The sequence below is a fragment of the Chrysemys picta genome, chromosome 7 (genome assembly GCF_011386835.1).
Source record: "Chrysemys picta bellii isolate R12L10 chromosome 7, ASM1138683v2, whole genome shotgun sequence".
Taxonomy (NCBI): Eukaryota; Metazoa; Chordata; order Testudines; family Emydidae; genus Chrysemys; species Chrysemys picta.
In genome coordinates, this window is record NC_088797.1 from 60,563,096 (window position 1) to 60,580,890 (window position 17,795).

The 17,795-nt window shown below is 46.7% G+C and overlaps 1 pseudogene; it reads right to left on the bottom strand.

Annotated features, from left to right (window-relative positions):
- Window positions 1-8,428: 8,428 nt before the first annotated feature.
- Window positions 8,429-16,195, bottom strand: LOC112060254 (histone H2B 5-like; annotated as a pseudogene).
- Between the last annotated feature and the right edge of the window lie 1,600 nt (window positions 16,196-17,795).

The window sequence follows — 17,795 nt, forward strand, 5'->3', positions numbered from 1 at the left end:
ACGAAAGGACGTGACTTAAAATGAAGGCATTCTGAGACGATGCCTGGAATGTAGGCAGAGCGGATAAATACTAGGCCCAATTCAGTTTTACAAGGGTGAAACTCCAATTAACCCTCATATACACAAGTGTTAGAGAAAAATCAGGAACCACTGTGCTTATTACCAGACCACCACCCCCCAAATCTTTGCTACATTACAGATAAGCTTGCTAAAAGCAATTCAAGAGATGATGTATCATTAAACACATCCATAAACCTCTCCTGTAAACATTAAAAAGTATGGAAATCACAAGCTAAGGACAGATTTTTTCCACATAACCTTAACTCTGCCCCAGTACTGCTATTAATCACTTCGATACCTTTCTCATATTACATCTGGAGGATTCAGTATATTTCTATATTTTCCAGATGGGGCTGAAAATGAGGTTTTGGTGGCCATGATAAGCAATTTAGACACTCCAGTTGAACATAGTGGTTTGAAAGTGACCAAGGTGATAAAAGATTTGATTTGGGAATAATCAGAAGGGCTAGGAGCATCCCTGCTTTTTGTAAAACTGGCTATTCTGCACTGAACATGAGTCACCACTGCATTATTTTACTTCTAAACTGGTGTCATCACTCAGACTGAATTCACTGGAGTGGCATGAATGGAGAGAATTGAATTAACCCAAGAACCTGGAACTGAAGTATCCAGTTGGGCCCATTCACTTTTCTACCACCCTCATTTTGTTTCAAGCAGATGAGATGCATAACTTATCACTTTTCACCTGGTTCCTACTCACCCCAGTTTGATGGCAATAATGGAGCAAGGGGATATTTAGATCAGTGGAAAGATTCTACTGGAATCTCGTAGGTTCTACTGGCCTCTTTTGGATTCATCTGGTGGACCAGAAGCCATAGGATCCAGTAGTCATGGGAACCAGTAAAATCCTTTAGCTAGTCTGTATTTCCACTGCTCTGTTCTGAAACCTATCTGCCAACTCAGCTGCTGAAATTTTTGTACTGGAATTTCCACTGGCATGGTGGTTACACTGGCCGCTGAGCTTTTAGGGTTGGTGTCCTCCATGGAAACAGATGGGTGTGAGTAGGTGGACCAGCAGAAGGTCTGTGCAAGACCCAAGGCTCTCATCTGCAACAGTAGCCGATCCACTCATTTGAAACTGATGCTTGTTCTGTGGCAGGGGCATTAAACCTTTGTAACCCTGACCTATGTCATGTGACATCTCGTCCACACATTCAGACTATAATTATAGTCTCTGAAGTGAACTAAATCTGTGGCAAAAATGGAGCACACAAAGCTACCTGAATCCCTCAGGCTAGAAGGAACTTTGCAGAGGCCAGGAGCAGGGGGCCGCAGCAATTCCAGATTTTCCTGGAAGCATAAAAGACGGTATCAACCAAATTCAGGTTGCTTGGGCAGCCTTAATACTGGCATTTCCTAGCTTCTGGGTGCTTGATTTTGCAATCTTAACATTATTTTAACAGGGGTTTTGTGTGTAATTTTCTAGAGGTGTTTTTTAAAAATCAAACGGAAACACCAGAAATCCCATCATGTAGCACCATATTGATACCCACCTATGTTACCAGCGGGGCTGGAACCTTTAGATCCACTGCACATACCTCTGCCACTTGAGCTAATGGAGTAACCGATAGCAGAGTAGGTTGTCACCTCCCTATGGACCAGCACTAGAGGGCGATGAAACACACTTTGCCAGTGGGTTTCAAGGTTATTGTCTGGCAGCAGCAGAGGAATGGGTTCCATTCCGGGTTCTGGAGGGATGCATGCTCTAGTGGTTACAGACCCTTCTGCCCCGTTCCCTGCAAACCAGAGTCCTTCACCTCTTCCCCCTCCGGCCTGTCCCTCTCCTGTCTCTTCCTTCACACACACTCAGCTCCTCATCCCAGTCCCAGTCTCCTAGCCTAGGAAATCCCAGTCTCTCCACAGCTTCTCATCCAATCTCATTCTTCCCCTACTCTACTGGCTCCTAGCGCTAGTTTCCTTCTTCCCTCGAAATTGCTTCGACTCCTTCCCTCACTGGCTTCTTGGCCTAATGCCCTCCTTTCACAAACCACCCCCCACCAGGTCCTATTCTTGTCCCCTCTGCATCCAAGTCAGGCTGCTTTCTCCTTCATGCTGCCTGGGCACCAACAGGTGTGTTACAGCACAGGAGAGAGAGAATTGTGGAGCTCACTGCAACAGCAGCCCCCTGCTTCCCTCAACTGGAACATGCTTGGTGAAGACAATCTTCAGAGAGTTTAGCTGCCAAACTCTAAGAAATCTCTACTGAGCATGTGCAAAATGGTTTTTCAAAGGCCTATAACTTGGCTAAATTTGGGAAGGTCCCCTCCCCTCCCCGCCCCCCCGAAAATCAAATGGCACATTCCTGATACCAGGCCCAACCCACTGCTGAATTTCACGTTCTCTACTCCAAAGCAGTGGAGTGGTAGAACTTCTCAGTGAAATGGTTGCAATTATTTTCTGCAGAACTAAAATAGACTGTGATAACATGGAGCAGTACTTTATGCAACAAGGAGGAGGCCCAGATAGGAAAGGACATCAGTTCTCATGTGTCTGTCTGCATGGTGACAGAAAACCTCATGAAAGAAAACAAAACTTGGAAAGATTTAAGAAAGGAGATGTCAGAGTCTTGTAAGGCAGGCAACTGGCATGGAAAACTTCACCCTAGCAGTTTAAGTTTGTTAAGTTAGAAGTAGACTTTGAAGGACTAGATTTTTATCAGGAAATGTCAGCAAACATCAATTTCACTTTACACAGAAATGAGTGAACAAAATATTTCCATTGATAATAATCAAAATTTACAAAGGCTAAATAAGAAAAATGCTGCTTGAGAACATAGGGTTTGATTTAAGGATATTTACTTTGTATATTTTGACAGGTGATGTTACCCATTTGTGTTTTAATACGGTTATAAAGCTTTTTAAATCTACCATCATTAAATAATGATTGTCTGACATCCCCCTAGTTTAATCCCCCCATAATTTCCTGCAATTGTGAAAAATTAAATTGATACAAATAAAAAAATGCTTAAAATAAACATCAATATTATCCATTGAAACGTTAAAAAAATTAAAATCAAATTCTACCAAGCTTTGTTATAAGCAACTGAAAACAGTCTTATAATGAGAAGCACTGGGCAACCTTAACTATAGACATTTCTAGTAAAGCTGGGTGAAATTTTTCAACCAAAACCTTTTTTTCAGTGAAAAATGCAAATAGGAAACACTGGAGTATTTTGCAAATCCATGTGGATTTTGTTCAGTTGAAAAAACTCAAAGGAAATTCCAAAAAAATTGAAATGTTTTGTTTTGACATTTTTTAAATGAAACATTTTGAATTTTTTGTTTGAAATGACTTTTTTCCCAAAATTTCCTTTACTTAAAAAAAATTAAAAAGTTAAAAATGCTTGAAAGCAGAAGAAAGCATTTAGTTCTGCCCAAAGCATTTTTTTTTTTTACTTTTCAATTTGCCAAACATTTCAAAAAAGTTTGTTTTCAGGTCAGCCTGAAATTATTTTTCCCCAATTTTTTGGCATTTCCAGTGAACTGATAAATCTGCTATTTTCCCAGCTGCAATTGCTATCTCTGCCACCTGTAACATATCAGCAGATGATCATTATCAATCACCTTGCATTGCTGTAGGGGTGCCAGCATTATGATAAAATTTAGTCTTTTCTCTGAGGATCTCACAGCACGTTACAAATACGAATTAAGCCTCCTTCCCTCCTTGCAATGTAGGTGAAAGTTTCCATCTACATAGTACACATTGTAGCCCGTAGTACAAAAATGAGGAAGCACAAAGAAGTTAAAGAACTTACACAAAGGCACTTACTAAGTGGAAATATCAGGACTAGAATTCAGGACCCAGGCCTCCATGCCCTGTGCTCTAACCACCAATCTACCCTTCCCCCTGTTTGTTAGAACAAACCTCTATTGTAAAAGTCCAGACGGATAGCTTTGCTGCTAAGAATTCCCTCTGCACTGAAGTTTGCCATATAAGGGCTCAATAAAGGGAGCAGATTTAGAGTTGTGCCAACATCTATTTTGCTGTTTGGAAGTTATTTGAAATGTTACAGGCACTAATTGATTCAATATTTTGACCGAGGATGTCAGAGTAGTCGAGGCCTTTTCAAAATGGCTTCATCAAACAAAGGCCACAGCAGGGTTTGTTCTGTGCATTCAGCTCCTGGCTTTGCAATGCATTGGCTTGGCATAGGCCATGCAAATCCCTCCTTCCTCCTCTGCTTACCTTCTGGGAATGTGCACGCATCCAGAAGGAGTTGCTCCTAACAGTCACCGCTGCAAATTGCACCTTCTCCTCAGGACGCCTGTAGCTCCCCCTCAGGCCCTGGGGTCACTTTAGCTTTCAAGTCCTCTTGACTAGTGAGCTGCAGTTATCCCCATGCTCACCCCTTATAGCTGCCAGAGCAGGAAACCCAGCTCTACTACAGCTACAGGCCTTTAATGCAGTAGTTAAGGAAACCTGGGCTCTCCCTAGCTACAGACACCAGGCTTCCTAGAGCCAGATTGTGTAACTGGTGTATGTTGTGAGTAAGGGGCAGCACTCCAGGCAGCTGAGGGAACGCCTTGTGACAAGGATGCCTGGCACTGAGCCCAAACCCTGCAGCACGGTTGATCGGGCCGTTAAAAGTCCAGTTGGCGGAGCTGGCAGGCTCCCTACCTGGCTCCGCGCAGCTCCCCAGAAGCGGCGACATGTCCCTTGGCTCCTAGGTGTAGGGGCGGCCAGGGGGCTCCATGTGCAGCCCCAACCCCGAGCGCCGGCTCCACAGCTCCCCTTGGCCAGGAACCGTAGCCAATGGGAGCTGCGGGGGTGGCACCTGCGGACGGAGGCAGCATGCAGAGGCCCCTCGCTGCCTCTCCATGTAGGAGTTGGAGGGACTTGTCACCGCTTCCAGGGAACCACCCGATGTCAGCGCTGCCCAGAGCATACACACCTCACCCCCTCCCACATCCCAACCCCCTGCCCCAGCCCAGAGCCCCTCTTGCACCCCAACCACTGCCCCAGTTTAGAGCTGCCCCCAACTGCACTCCAAACTCCTTGGCCTCAGCCCGGAGCCCCCTCCTGCATCCCAAATCCTTCATCCTGGTCCCACCCCACAGTCCGCACCTACAGCCTACAGTCCGTACCCCTCCCACACCCTAACACCCTACCTCAGCCCAGAACCCCCTCCCACACTCCAAACTACTCGGCCCCACTCCCCAGACTGGAGCCCCCTCTTGCACCCTGAACCCCTCATTTCTGGCCCCACTCTGGAGCCTGCACCCCCAGCTAGAGCCCTCATCTCCTCTCACAAAGCCCCTGCTCCATCCCTGAGCCTCCTCCCGCACCCAAATGCCCTCCCAGAGCCTGCACCCGAGCCCACACTCCAGGCCCCTGTCCAAGCCCTGAGATCCCTCCTGCACCCAAACGCCCTCCCAGAGCCTGCACCTGACCCCACACTCCAGCCCCCTGTCCCAGCCCTGAGCTCCCTCCCGCACCCAAATGCCCTCCCAGAGCTTGCACCCCAAACCCCCTCCTGTACCCCAAGCCCATCCCAGCCCAGTGAAAATGAGTGAGTGAGTGAGTGAGTGAGGGTGGGGGAGAGTGAGCGACAGAGGGAGGGAGGATGGAGTGAGTGGGGGTGGAGTCTCAGAGAAGGTGTGGGGCTGGGGCAGGGCCTCGGGCAGGGGGCAGGGCAAGAGTGTTCGGTTTTGTGGAATTGGAAAGTGGGCAACCCTGTGGAGCATGTGAGTGAGTGGGGTGTGAAGTGTGGCTGCTGCCTTCACCTCCCAGTACATTCATGGATTTTCTGGAGAGACATCACTAGGCTTTCTTGCTCCCACCCTGCTGCAGCGAGAAACACTCCAGCCTTGCAGCTGCCACCGGCCACACAATCTGTGTCTTTAATCTTTTGATTCCCAGTAGCACCAAACAGCACCCGGGCTCTCCCTGCAGCGCCAAGCTCAGGTCAGGCGAATGCCCTCTTCCCCCTGGCTCTGGCTCTCCCTTTCACTAACCTGTTGGCTCAAATCCAGGCTGGCAAGAAAGAGCTCAGCTAAAATTAACCAATCCAAGCCGTACTGGCCTGGAGTCTACAGAGCTGAGCTCAGCACTGCAGGGAGCTAAGAAAATCCACTAGCCAGATCCCTTCCCAATCTCCTCCCACTTCCAGGGTTTCATTTCTGAAAAGAGCAGGGCAGCTAACCCCAGGCCAAGATAGGGGAAGGAGTAAAGGGGAGTCAAACTCAAGCTAGCTCCACCTTTGATCCTGTAATAAGGGCTTCATTCCTGGAGGCACGGTGCCCGCCCTCCTTCCCCATTGGTGCACATGGCCCTGTCTCATCCCACCCCACCTTCCATCCGTGCGGCTCTCCTTGCTGGCTAACCTGCCTCCCCCACCCAGCCCGCTTCATTAGCCGTCTTTCCCTGCATCACAGAGTGTGCTACCTACTATGGAGGGGCGAGAAAGAACACATTTGGGTAAAAACAAGCCCTGGCTAATGTGCTGCTCTCTCCAAAGTGCACTTGGCGTTAGCAAAGTATTTAATTAGCCTCCACAAACTTCTTTTCCTTGCCTGCAGTTTATAGTGATCTCAGCCCAAGAAGCCCCGGAATGCAATTCCTTCCGAGGACAGGCTCAATTGAGACGTAATGACATTGACTTGGTGTGCAACAGAATGTAGTAAGAAAAGCATGGAATGGATTTTATTATCAATATCAAGCTGCTTGTGAATGATTTTGTGACTATAGATATTGGTGACTTCTTTCTCTGAATGTCATTGTAATTGGCAGTGAAAGTCGCTAGATTTGTCACGGGTCATTTTGACACTTATTTTCTCACTAAGGAAACCAAAAAGTCACTAAATCTAGTGAGAAACTAGCTAAGCTGGCAACACTCACACGCAGGCTGTGGGCCTGTCCTCTCCTTCCTCCTCTGTATGCAGGCCAGGCTCCTACCCCTACTTGCACATGGGCTTTTGCCCCATCCCAGCCCCTTTCAGATGCAGGCCACACCACACCAGATTCCCCTTTGCGCGTGGCCCACAGCTTGTCTTGCTCCCTCTGGTATGAGGGACTTTGCCCATCCCACTCTTTGCTCGGCCCACACTCCTAATATTTGTCCCCACAGACAGCCATTCCCTTGCTGGTGTGGGAGCTTTCTCCTCTACAGCTCCAGCTCTCTGTAATAGACTTCCTCTGTATCTCCTCCTCTCTGTGCCCCTGAGGGTCTCTCTCCTACTACATTTGTCTCTTGCAGAGCTGGGCTAGGAATTCACAACAAATCACTGATGCGGCCAATTTTGCTTCTTTTTCAGTTCATCAGCGGTCCACAAACAAATCACAAAAATGATTATAGGGCTAAGGTGACTCTTGCATGAGGCTGAAAAGATATGGACTGTTTAGTTTAGAGAAGGTTTGAGGAAGTGGGGACATGACAGCAGTCTACAAACTGATGAATGGTTTAGGGAAGGTAAACTGGGCACTCCTATTAACCCTGACTCACAGGGCAAGGAAGAGGAGACTGAAAGGCAATACTTTTAGAAGTGAACAAAGGAAAATTTATATAGTGAATAAACAACCTGTGGAACTCACTGCCACAAGATGTCATGGAGACTAAAAGTTTACTAGAATTTTAAAAAAGACACATATTTATAAGAATAATGAGAACATCCAGGGGAAATTATGAGGGATATAAACCCTAATACTTTAGGGAATGAGCCAACTCCAATACAGAGTTCTCTTCAATTTACAATTGCCCTTTGCTTTACAACAAAGTTGGCTATTTACCACCCTGATCGTTTCCTTCCTACATTCTTTCTTTCTTTCTTGCATATGTTACTATAAGTAACACTGGAAAAATCTGTGAAGTGCCTTAGCTCAAGTTTCACAGATTCATACATTTTAAGACTAGAAGGGACCATTATGATAATCTAGACTGACCTCTTGTGTAACACAGGACAGAGAATCTCCCCCAGCAATACCTACCTCAAGCTCATAACTTCTTTATAATAATATTTTTGCTTAACCTTTTTTGTAGTCCTCTAGTCCAGTATTTCAAAGTCAGCATTAATGATTCAGATTTCCTCAGCCAATTTGTTTGATACTCTTGGGTCCTGCACATTTAAAAAGGTTTAACTTCAATAGCTGCTGCTTACCAGCCTCCCTAGTTACTGATGTAGTGGAAAGTAGTTTGTTATCATGGCAAGATATGAGTACACCATCCTGCTTCTTTCTGAATGCAGAACAGAACTATGTATTGTATACTGCTACCTTTTCTGCATCACGATTGACAATTTTACCATCCTCATCTGATAGCAGACCTGTACCATTTCTAGGCTTTCATTTGTTCCTGATATGTTTATAGAGTTCCTTCTTATTGTTCGTAACACTACTAGCCATGGGCTTCTGGTTACCTGGAGCTGGTGAGCTTGGTGATGGCCTTGGTGGCCTTGGGCATGACTAGCTTGGCTAGCAACCCCGGCGGCAGCAGCAGATGCACGGTTGTGTGGTTCGCCCGGGGAAGCAGTTGTCGAGCACTTGTTGAAAAGCATCAGAGGGGACGTCTCCTTGGTGATATGCTCAAAACCATCCCTGACAAAAGCAATCATGATGCCCGTGGTGTTGGCAGAGGTGCCGGTGTCGGGGAAACCTGCTTCAGCACCTTGCATATGGAAATGGAGTAACTTTCCTTCCTGCTCCTGCTTCTTATCCCCCTTCTTCTGGGTCTTGGACACCACTTCCTTGGAGCCCTTCTTGGGGGCAGAAGTGGACTTGGCTGGCGCAGGTCTCCTGAAAGCTGGTTACTCCCTGCTGCCCAGAACTGGTCCTCTCAGCTGCACGTGCATTGGCTCTCTCTGACTCCCAGATTCAGGCCCAGCATGGGCGCTCCCTCTGATGCCTCTGTGTTTTAAACTGGGATTTTCAAAGGAGGCCATGGGTGATAGGCACCCAAATCCCTCTGAAATTGAAGGGGAGCTCAGTGCCCAAAATCTCAAAGGTATTTAGACACCTACATTGATTCCTATGGGGGTTAGGCACCTAAATACCTTCAGGATCTGGGCCTAACTCCCTTAGCTCCCTTTGAAAACTCCAGCCTTAAAAGGACAAGCATATGCCATAGCCAAAGCTGTGCAAGCTGCTATGGGGCCATTGTGATCTCGTGTAGCAAGAGCACACCTGTTGAGTAACAACGAGAATCCTGGCATAGACAGAAGTAATTCAGAATGGCAGACAGACGCACGGCCCCTGTCTCATCAAAGGAAGCACTCCAAGCCCAATGCAGTTCACAGGCTCTTGTTGTTTTTCCTCCCCAAATCTCCCTCTTCATAGCGCTCAGATGAGAGCAGGTGTATTGGTCGTAACTCAGGGTCTGCCCTGGAGGGGCAAACAGGGAGAAGCTGGTACAGGGAACTCGCTCCTCCTCCTTTCAGACCTATGCGGGGGAGCTAAAAACCCAGCTGTGTTAGCCATGGCTGTAGCTGTGTAGCCCAGCCACCACTAGAGGGGGACAGAGTGTAACCCTGAGTGGGTTACGGAAATGCCAGCATTGACCACCACTTTGCACCAAGGGTCTGGGCCTATGGCTGTGGGACTGTGCCCAGTGTAGCTTGGGGAAATACAGGCTGCACACCCGAAAAGGAGACGGAAGAGCTCTGCCCTAGCCTCAGAAGAGGCATTGTGCTTGCCTGTGTCTTCTGCAAGCAGGCGGCCTCCAGGGACTGGCTCTGGAGAGCTTTGCCTCTGCACCTAAATGACATGAGATCTAAACTATTGCTGAATAGGAAGCACAAGTCCCTAGTGTTGTCAGACACCATATCAAGGAGCCCTGTTGATCTGTGGGTTCTCCAAAGGCTCAGGGCAATACAGAAGCACACCTGGGTCCTGCCAGCCTTGCCGCAGAAATTTGAATGGCCCAAAATAGCCCCTTACTCTGCTACACAGATGCAAACTGTATCCAAACTCATAAAGCATGTCCCACATCCAGTCCGTGACTTCCCTGCCATGATCAGGGACCTCACAGAAGCAGAAGATTGTATTGCTTATGACAGGTTTCAGAGTAGCAGCCGTGTTAGTCTGTATCCGCAAAAAGAAGAACAGGAGTACTTGTGGCACCTTAGAGACTAACAAATTTATTAGAGCATAAGCTTTCGTGGACTACAGCCCACTTCTTCGGATGCATATAGAATGGAACATATTTTGAGGAGATATATATACACACATACAGAGAGCATAAACAGGTGGGAGTTGTCTTACCAACTCTGAGAGGCCAATTAATTAAGAGAAAAAAAACTTTTGAAGTGATAATCAAGATAGCCCAGTACAGACAGTTTGATAAGAAGTGTGAGCATACTTACAAGGGGAGATAGATTCAATGTTTGTAATGGCTCAGCCATTCCCAGTCCTTATTCAAACCGGAGTTGATTGTGTCTAGTTTGCATATCAATTCCAGCTCAGCAGTCTCTTGTTGGAGTCTGTTTTTGAAGTTTTTCTGTTGTAATATAGCCACCCGCAGGTCTGTCACTGAATGACTAAGGACACCAAGGCCTCACAAAATGTTGGGAGTGGGCCTTAATTCTGATACATCTGAAAGCTTCTCTAGTATGAAGGTCCTCTTCAGTGCTTTTTTCCTAAGCAAAACTCCCATTGACTTCATGCCAAGTCACTGGGAGATTTGCTCGGTTAAGATGTTAGCAGAGGGCTCTGAGAAAGCTGGGTTTGCTGCTCTTCTATCTACCCTGGATCAAGTGCTATTTTCGACAGTGACTCTTTGGCACCCTGTAAGTGCCAAGCATTGTTATTCTCTTTCGCTCATTTGGCGTTGATTAAAGAGTCACTGCTGGCATCAGCCAGGCGTGAGATTGAAGTGTATGGGATTCAGCTGGTTATTAATAGAAAAAATACGGAGCATCAAGAAATGATTCGGGTTTTTTCTGACAGGAGAAACACCCAGAAGCGGAGCCCCTCGTTGGATGAAACATTCCCTTCTTGTTGCCTACACAACGTTTCTGTAATTGACAAAACTGACTGTCATTGTTTGAACGTGTTTGGCTCTCTGGCGGTGGGTTTTATATGTTTGAGAATTGACTGGAAAGAAAAGCAGTGACTTTCCCAAGTCACTGTTTCATTCACCGAGCTGTAGGTATGAGATTACCAGGAGCTGACATGAATGGGGCTCCTTCTCTCTCAGACCTGCTGGAAAACAAAACACATACCGGCATATATTTGAGCAACTGCGAGTTGACTTTGGAGAGGGCTGGTATTTTTACACGATAACAGTCCATTGGATTCCCTCATAAGTCTTTCAGTTCTTCATTACATAAGGACTTTTCCTGAGCTGCAGGGCAATGAGCAGCATGTATGTAATCCCTGTTTCACATTAATGCATCACATGTGCTTCGGATTTCAAACATCAATATTTTCAGGAGCATACAGTAGGGCTCTTTTCTGTAAGTGGGGTTTGGATTATGGCTCTGACTGCCCTGCACAGACTCTATAACTCACTGAGTGCAGGTTTTGTTTTGCTTTCTGTACATTTTTATGTTTGAAAAATGTTACCTTTATATTTAAAAAAAAGTACTGCAGTGTTCTCCAGTAACAATCCAAAGCACTACCACTTGCCATAGTGATACTGCAGCATTTGCAGCATTTGCAGCTAGGAGTTGTAGTGTGTTTTTTAAAATGCATCACTAGGCAACCTTAACTTTCGTTTCACATTGTTGTTTTGATTGAACTGGATAGGCCAGGTCCTCATCTATGGTAAATCCACACAGCTCCATTGACTTCAGTGGGGCCACTCATCTACACCCAGTTAAGGATCTGCCTGCTGATGAATACTGTTCTATCTTCTTTTAGGGAAGCCTATAACTTGGTAACTGTAGTTATGTTTTTTCATCAGGATTGGTTAAGTGTCATCATTCTCATTTCATAGATTCTAAAGCCATGATCATCTAGTCTGTCCTCCTGTGTAACATTGGCCATAGAACTTCCATACAATAATTCCTAGAGCAGATCTTTTAGAAAAAAACATCCAACCTTGATTTAAAAAGTATCAGTGATGGAGAATCCACCATGACCTTTGGTAAGTCGTTCCTATGGTTAATTACGCTCAGTGTTAAAAAAATCCACCTTATTTCCGATCTGGTGTGTCTAGCTTCAACTTCCAGCCATTGGATCATGCTAGACATTTCTCTGCTAGGCTGAAGAGCGATTACTGAAAATCCAGGCACAGAGTCTTGTGGTGAAGGGAGTGAGCTGGAATCCCAGCCAAGCGGCTCTTTCTGGAGTCTCTCAGAGACTTCCTGTGTGAGCTTGGCCCAGCCACTTCATCTCTCTGTGCCTCAGGTCGCCATCTGTAAAGTGGGGATAACCCTCCACAGCTGCCAGACTGCCTTGACACAATCAGCAATGTCTAGGGCACTGAGATGCTTGTTGATTTCACAGAGTTTAAGACCAGAAGGGACCATTAGATCATCCACTCTGACTTCCTGCATAACACTGGCCCTTACATTTCACCCAGACACCCCTATGCTAAGCCAAATGACAAAGCATTTCAGCCCTCAGGAGACTAAACTGAGCCAAAGGCAGAGATGGCAGAGACCAAGGTACCATCAGTGCCTGAAGCCCCTACGATGGCAGGGAATCGATCAGGCGGGACATGCTCACATGATCTGCGCCCCCTGCTGCAGAAGAAGGCACGTAATGTGAGTTTGATCTATGTTGCTCAGTTGTATTATGCCCAAGATACTCCCATCCCACAGGGCTCCATGAGGCAAGGGCTTGGGTGCAGATTTCAGGCCTGACCCACTAACCGACCTGCTTAGTTCCTCATGCTGCAATGAGGGGAAGGCTATCCCGTCACACTGAGCACTGGGAAGGAATTGTCTTCGATGCCCTGTATCCATGTGCGTGTCAGACGCTCATGTGCATGGGCATACCCCTAGCCCCGACTCCCCCTTTCTCCTAGGAGCAGTGTGGCAGTATGGTTGTGGGAGGGCACTACTCTTGGGAGGACAGGCAGGAAAGAGCACTGTTTGCCCTGTTTTCCTCTTTCCTAGTGCAAGTATCGTGCTAGGCACATTGCAGACAAGTACAGCAGTGGCTAGAGCTAAGCATGCTCCTGTTAATTGAGTTGGAGGGAGTGGGGAGAAGTGGGGTGACATGAGCTGTCAGCCATACCTAACCCATACTGGGTTTGCATGGGCTTCGTCTCCTTCAAGTGACTGCTCCATATAAGCTATTAGCGAGTCTCCTACATCTTCTACCTACAGGAGTTAGGGGAGAATTGGCATGTCACCCTTACACCTTAACTCATCTTATAGCACACGAGATCCTGCATTCAAACCTCACTGATATCCCAAGTAGGCTCAGTTACATACACATGGGCTAATTTCTGCCCTCAGATACACCCATGCAAACCTAATGACATTACAAGATCGCGAGGGCAGATTTTGGCCCTATTCATCTCAATTATTTCACCTTCTGCGGTGCCAGACCTCAAGGAGCTCAGCGTAAAAAGCATCATGTTTCTAAAGACACTTCCCCACAATTAATGTGTAAGGATATAATCCGACACAGAAGGTTGTATTTTCTGAGCGAGCCACCCTCCTTTTTCTGTTGTGCGCTTACAATGAAATCCTTGTGAGTGCTCAGCACAGCAGACAGCTCCTGTTAGCTGCATTTCGCCTGCTGAGCTCAACAAAGGAAAATGTTAATGGTCAGAGCTTGTCAGCAGTGCACTGCCATTCACAGTTAGTTACACTTCACTATTGTTTTGTGTAGTTGTTAGGATACGGATATTTCCACCGCAGAGGAGATATTTCCCCGGGCCGAGACACCCTGCTGGAAACTGTAATATTCCATCTCAGGCAAACAAACCAACCAACCCCAGAACCTCAACAGAGCAACTTCCAAACAAATAAATCCAAGGACAATGTGAGAAATGTCTGTCATTACCATCTCAGTGTAAAAGCTGCTGTGCCTTTTATAAATGCACATGGTTTATGTGCTTGCACTGTAGTGAAAAATAACAGTACCACGTACTTTCCTAGTGCCCTTCATCTTGGGAGCTAAACTGGATTGATGTAGAAAGAAGGATGGCTTTATGGGTAAGGAGGCCCAGGACTGGGACTCGAGCAATCTGGGTTTAATTCCTGGTGCTATAGCAGACTTCAGTGATGATGGGTAATCCATTCAGCCTTTTTGAGTCTCCATCCGCCTCTATTTCGATTGTAAGACCTTTGGAGCAGAGACTGGCCCTTGCTATGTGCAGGACTCAGTCTAGCACAATGGGATCCTGATCTCATTTGGAACCACTAGACACCACTGTATTTTGTGTGTGTGTATATATATATATATATATATATATATATATATATATATATATATATATATATATTAGGGCTGTCAAACAATTAAAAAATTAATTGCGATTAATCATGAAATTAAAAAAATAGTCACGATTAATCAGAGTTTTAATCGCACTGTTAAACAATAGAAGACCATGCCCCGGTCCCTGTGGGCTCCCCCATCCATCAGCCCTGGCCACCATGGGCTCCCCAGGCTCGCCAACCCTCCAGCACCTCCAGGCCCCACTGCCTTCCCCCAGTGCTTAATTTGTATCGAAAGAGGTGCTGGGGCTCAGCCCTGGCACAAATGAAGCACTGGGCAGCTGGTGTTGGCTGAGCCCCCAGCTCTGAAGGCAATGCTGCTACCAGCAGCAGCACAGAAGGAAAGGGGGCATGGTACATGGTGTATCGCTACTCTTGCTTCTGCTGCAGCTTGTGGTGCCTGGCGCTCGGTCTGTGACTCAAGGTGGGCTTCGTGCTATTGCATGGGGGCTGCATCTTGCCAGAGCCCATGGCTCAGCTGCAGCCCTTTCCTTGCTCAGTGAGGCGCCATTTCAGTTTTTGGTTTGGTTTGAGAAAGTGTGTGTGTGTTGGTGGGGGGAGTGTGTACGTGTGGGGGGGGCACTTTCTCTTTAAGCGGAGCACTCAGGAGCCTGAACGCTTACTCAGGCAGTACCAGCTGCTGTTGGCAGCATTCACTCCTGAGCCAGCAGCAGCAGCAGACACAGTCCCTGTGTTCCCCAACCCCAGCTCAGCAGTGACTGGGTACATGTGGGGGGGGAGGGGGACACCCTGACATCAGCCCCCCGTCTGCTCTGCACAGCAGAGAGGAGGCAGGCTCTCGGTCTGGAGCAGCTTGGCCGGGGTGGTGTGACGCGTTGCCCCCCTCTTAAGGTACCACCTGATGTACTGAGATACCACTGAGCCCACCTGTTCTGCCCATCTGAGCCCCCTTTAACCTGTCTTGCTGAGCCAGGCTCTTAAGCCTCCTCTAGCACGCATACAGGCAGGGCCACACCCAGCTGCAGAAAGCCACAGACACTGAGATCAGCTCTGGGAAGACTCAGCTTAAGGGACCTGCCCCAGCACTCAGGTGCCCACCTCCCTGGGAGAGCAGACCCAAAGGTATATTGTCTTGCGCTGTATAGAAAAATCTGCACAGCACAAACTCATAAAAATTCACTCTCTCCCTCAATGTGAAGAGAGATATGCACAACTTCTTGCCCCCCCACCAGTTAGAAATTGCATAAACTGGGTTTAATAATAAACAAAACAAATGTATTAACTATAAAAGGCAGATTTTAAGTGATTATAAGAGCTAGCAAACAGAACAAAGCAAATTACTGAGCAAATAAAACAAAACATGAGACTAAACTTAATACACTAAAGAAATTGGCTACAAATAGTAATTTCTCACCCTAAATTTTGTTTCAGGCAGATTGAAAAGATTCTTGAAAGCCAGTTGCATTGGCCTGCAGCTTGAAACTTCAGGTATTATTACTCACAGGCTAGACACGCTTCCAGCCTGGGCTCAGCTCTTCTCCCCCCAGTTCACGTCTTGTTTCCAGGTGTTTCCCAGTATCCCTTTGGGCAGGGAGGCAGAGGAGAACCTTGATGGTGTCACTCCCCTGCCTTACATAGCTCTTGTGTATGGTGGGAACCATTTGTTTTCAGTGAAGGGCTAGCTGTGGGTGTCACCCAAAGTAGTACATTTGAAATGCAGATACATGATCAATATTCCTAGCTTCAGATACAGAAATGATACATGCATACAAATTGGATAATCACATTCAGTAATCATAACCTTTCCAATAATATCTTACATGAGCCATCTTGCATAAAGTACTTCTTAGTCATGCCATATTCATATCATAACCATATTTCTATTAAGAATATGGGGTGAAGTGTCACAGGCAGCTCCTTGGGGGGAGGAGGCAGGAGCAGCAGTGGAGCAGGGTGGCAGGAGGAGGACTCCTCTGCCCCAGAGGTACACAGCAGCCCCCCCCTGAGCATGGCGCATTGGGCAGTGGCCCCCTTGCTCACCCTTCAGGCTGGCCCTGTTCAGCTGGGAGGGGATTGTGCAGGTGGTAGTGGGCGGGCTCCTCCCCCCCCCAAAGGTGTTTAACCAGCTCTCCCAAATTGCCAGAGATCATGCCTCCCTCCCTGCCTGACCACCACGGAGTCCCATCTCCAGAGGTGTGCAATTAATGCTTGTTAAAAAAATAACAAACACGTTAATAACTCAAAGAGCTCAGTTTGTTTAGCCTAACCAAGAGACGGCTGAGGGGAGATATGATTGCTCTCGATAAATACATCAATAGGATAAATACCAGGGAGGGAGAGGAATTATTTAAGCTCAGTACCAATGTGGACACAAGAACAAATGGATATAAAATGGCCATCAGGAAGTTTAGACTTGAAATGAGATGAAGGTTTCTAACCATCAGAGGAGTGAAGTTCTGGAACAGCCTTACAAGGGGAGCAGTGGGGGCAAAAGACATAGCTGGCTTCAAGACTAAGTTTGATAAGTTTATGGAAGGGATGGTATGATGGGATAGCCTAATTTTGGCAATTAATTGATCTTTGACTATTAGCGGTAAATATGCGTGATGGGATGTTAGATGGGGTGGGATCTGAGTTACTACAGAGAATTCTTTCCTGGGTGTCTGGCTGGTGAGTCTTGCCCACATGCTCAGGATTTAGCTGATCGTCATATTTGGGGTCGGGAAGGAATTTTCCTCCAGGGCAGATTGGCAGAGGCCCTGGGAGTTTTTCACCTTCCTCTGCAACATGGAGCACAGGTCACTTGCTGGAGGATTCTCTGCACCTTGAAGTCTTTAAACCATGATTTGAGGACTTCAATAGCTCAGACATAGGTTAGGGGTTTGTTACGGGAGTGGGTGGGTGAGATTCTGTGGCCTGCGTTGTGCAGGTCAGAGCAGATGATCATAACGGTCCCTTCTGACCTTAAAGTCTATGACATGCGTTTTCTGCAATTAATTGACAGCCCATATTATATATATATAAATATAAAAATGGTGTGCTTTTGGGGGGCAGAAGGGTACATGCAAGTCTTCACTGAAAATGATTACAAAAGACTGACCAGAAACCTCTCTAAATTCCCAGGTTATACCCTCATTTCCTTTTCATTAGACATGCATGATAAAGCAGAATGAGCCACACCCTAGTTGAAGATGAGACTTGCTTTCCAATGTAAATCCAATTTTGCCTTCTTCTCCTCTAATCCCTCTCCTCCCTCCATGGAGTTTCAAATTTGGCATATGTAGCCCATAGCCAGCTGATAATATCTGACCAAATTTGAAGTTATTGAAACAAGCTGTTTCAAAGTCACAGGACCATGGGGAGAAAAACAGATATTTAGAAACTCCTTCTGTGCTTTTTTGCTATAACTGATTGAACTATTGACTTTAA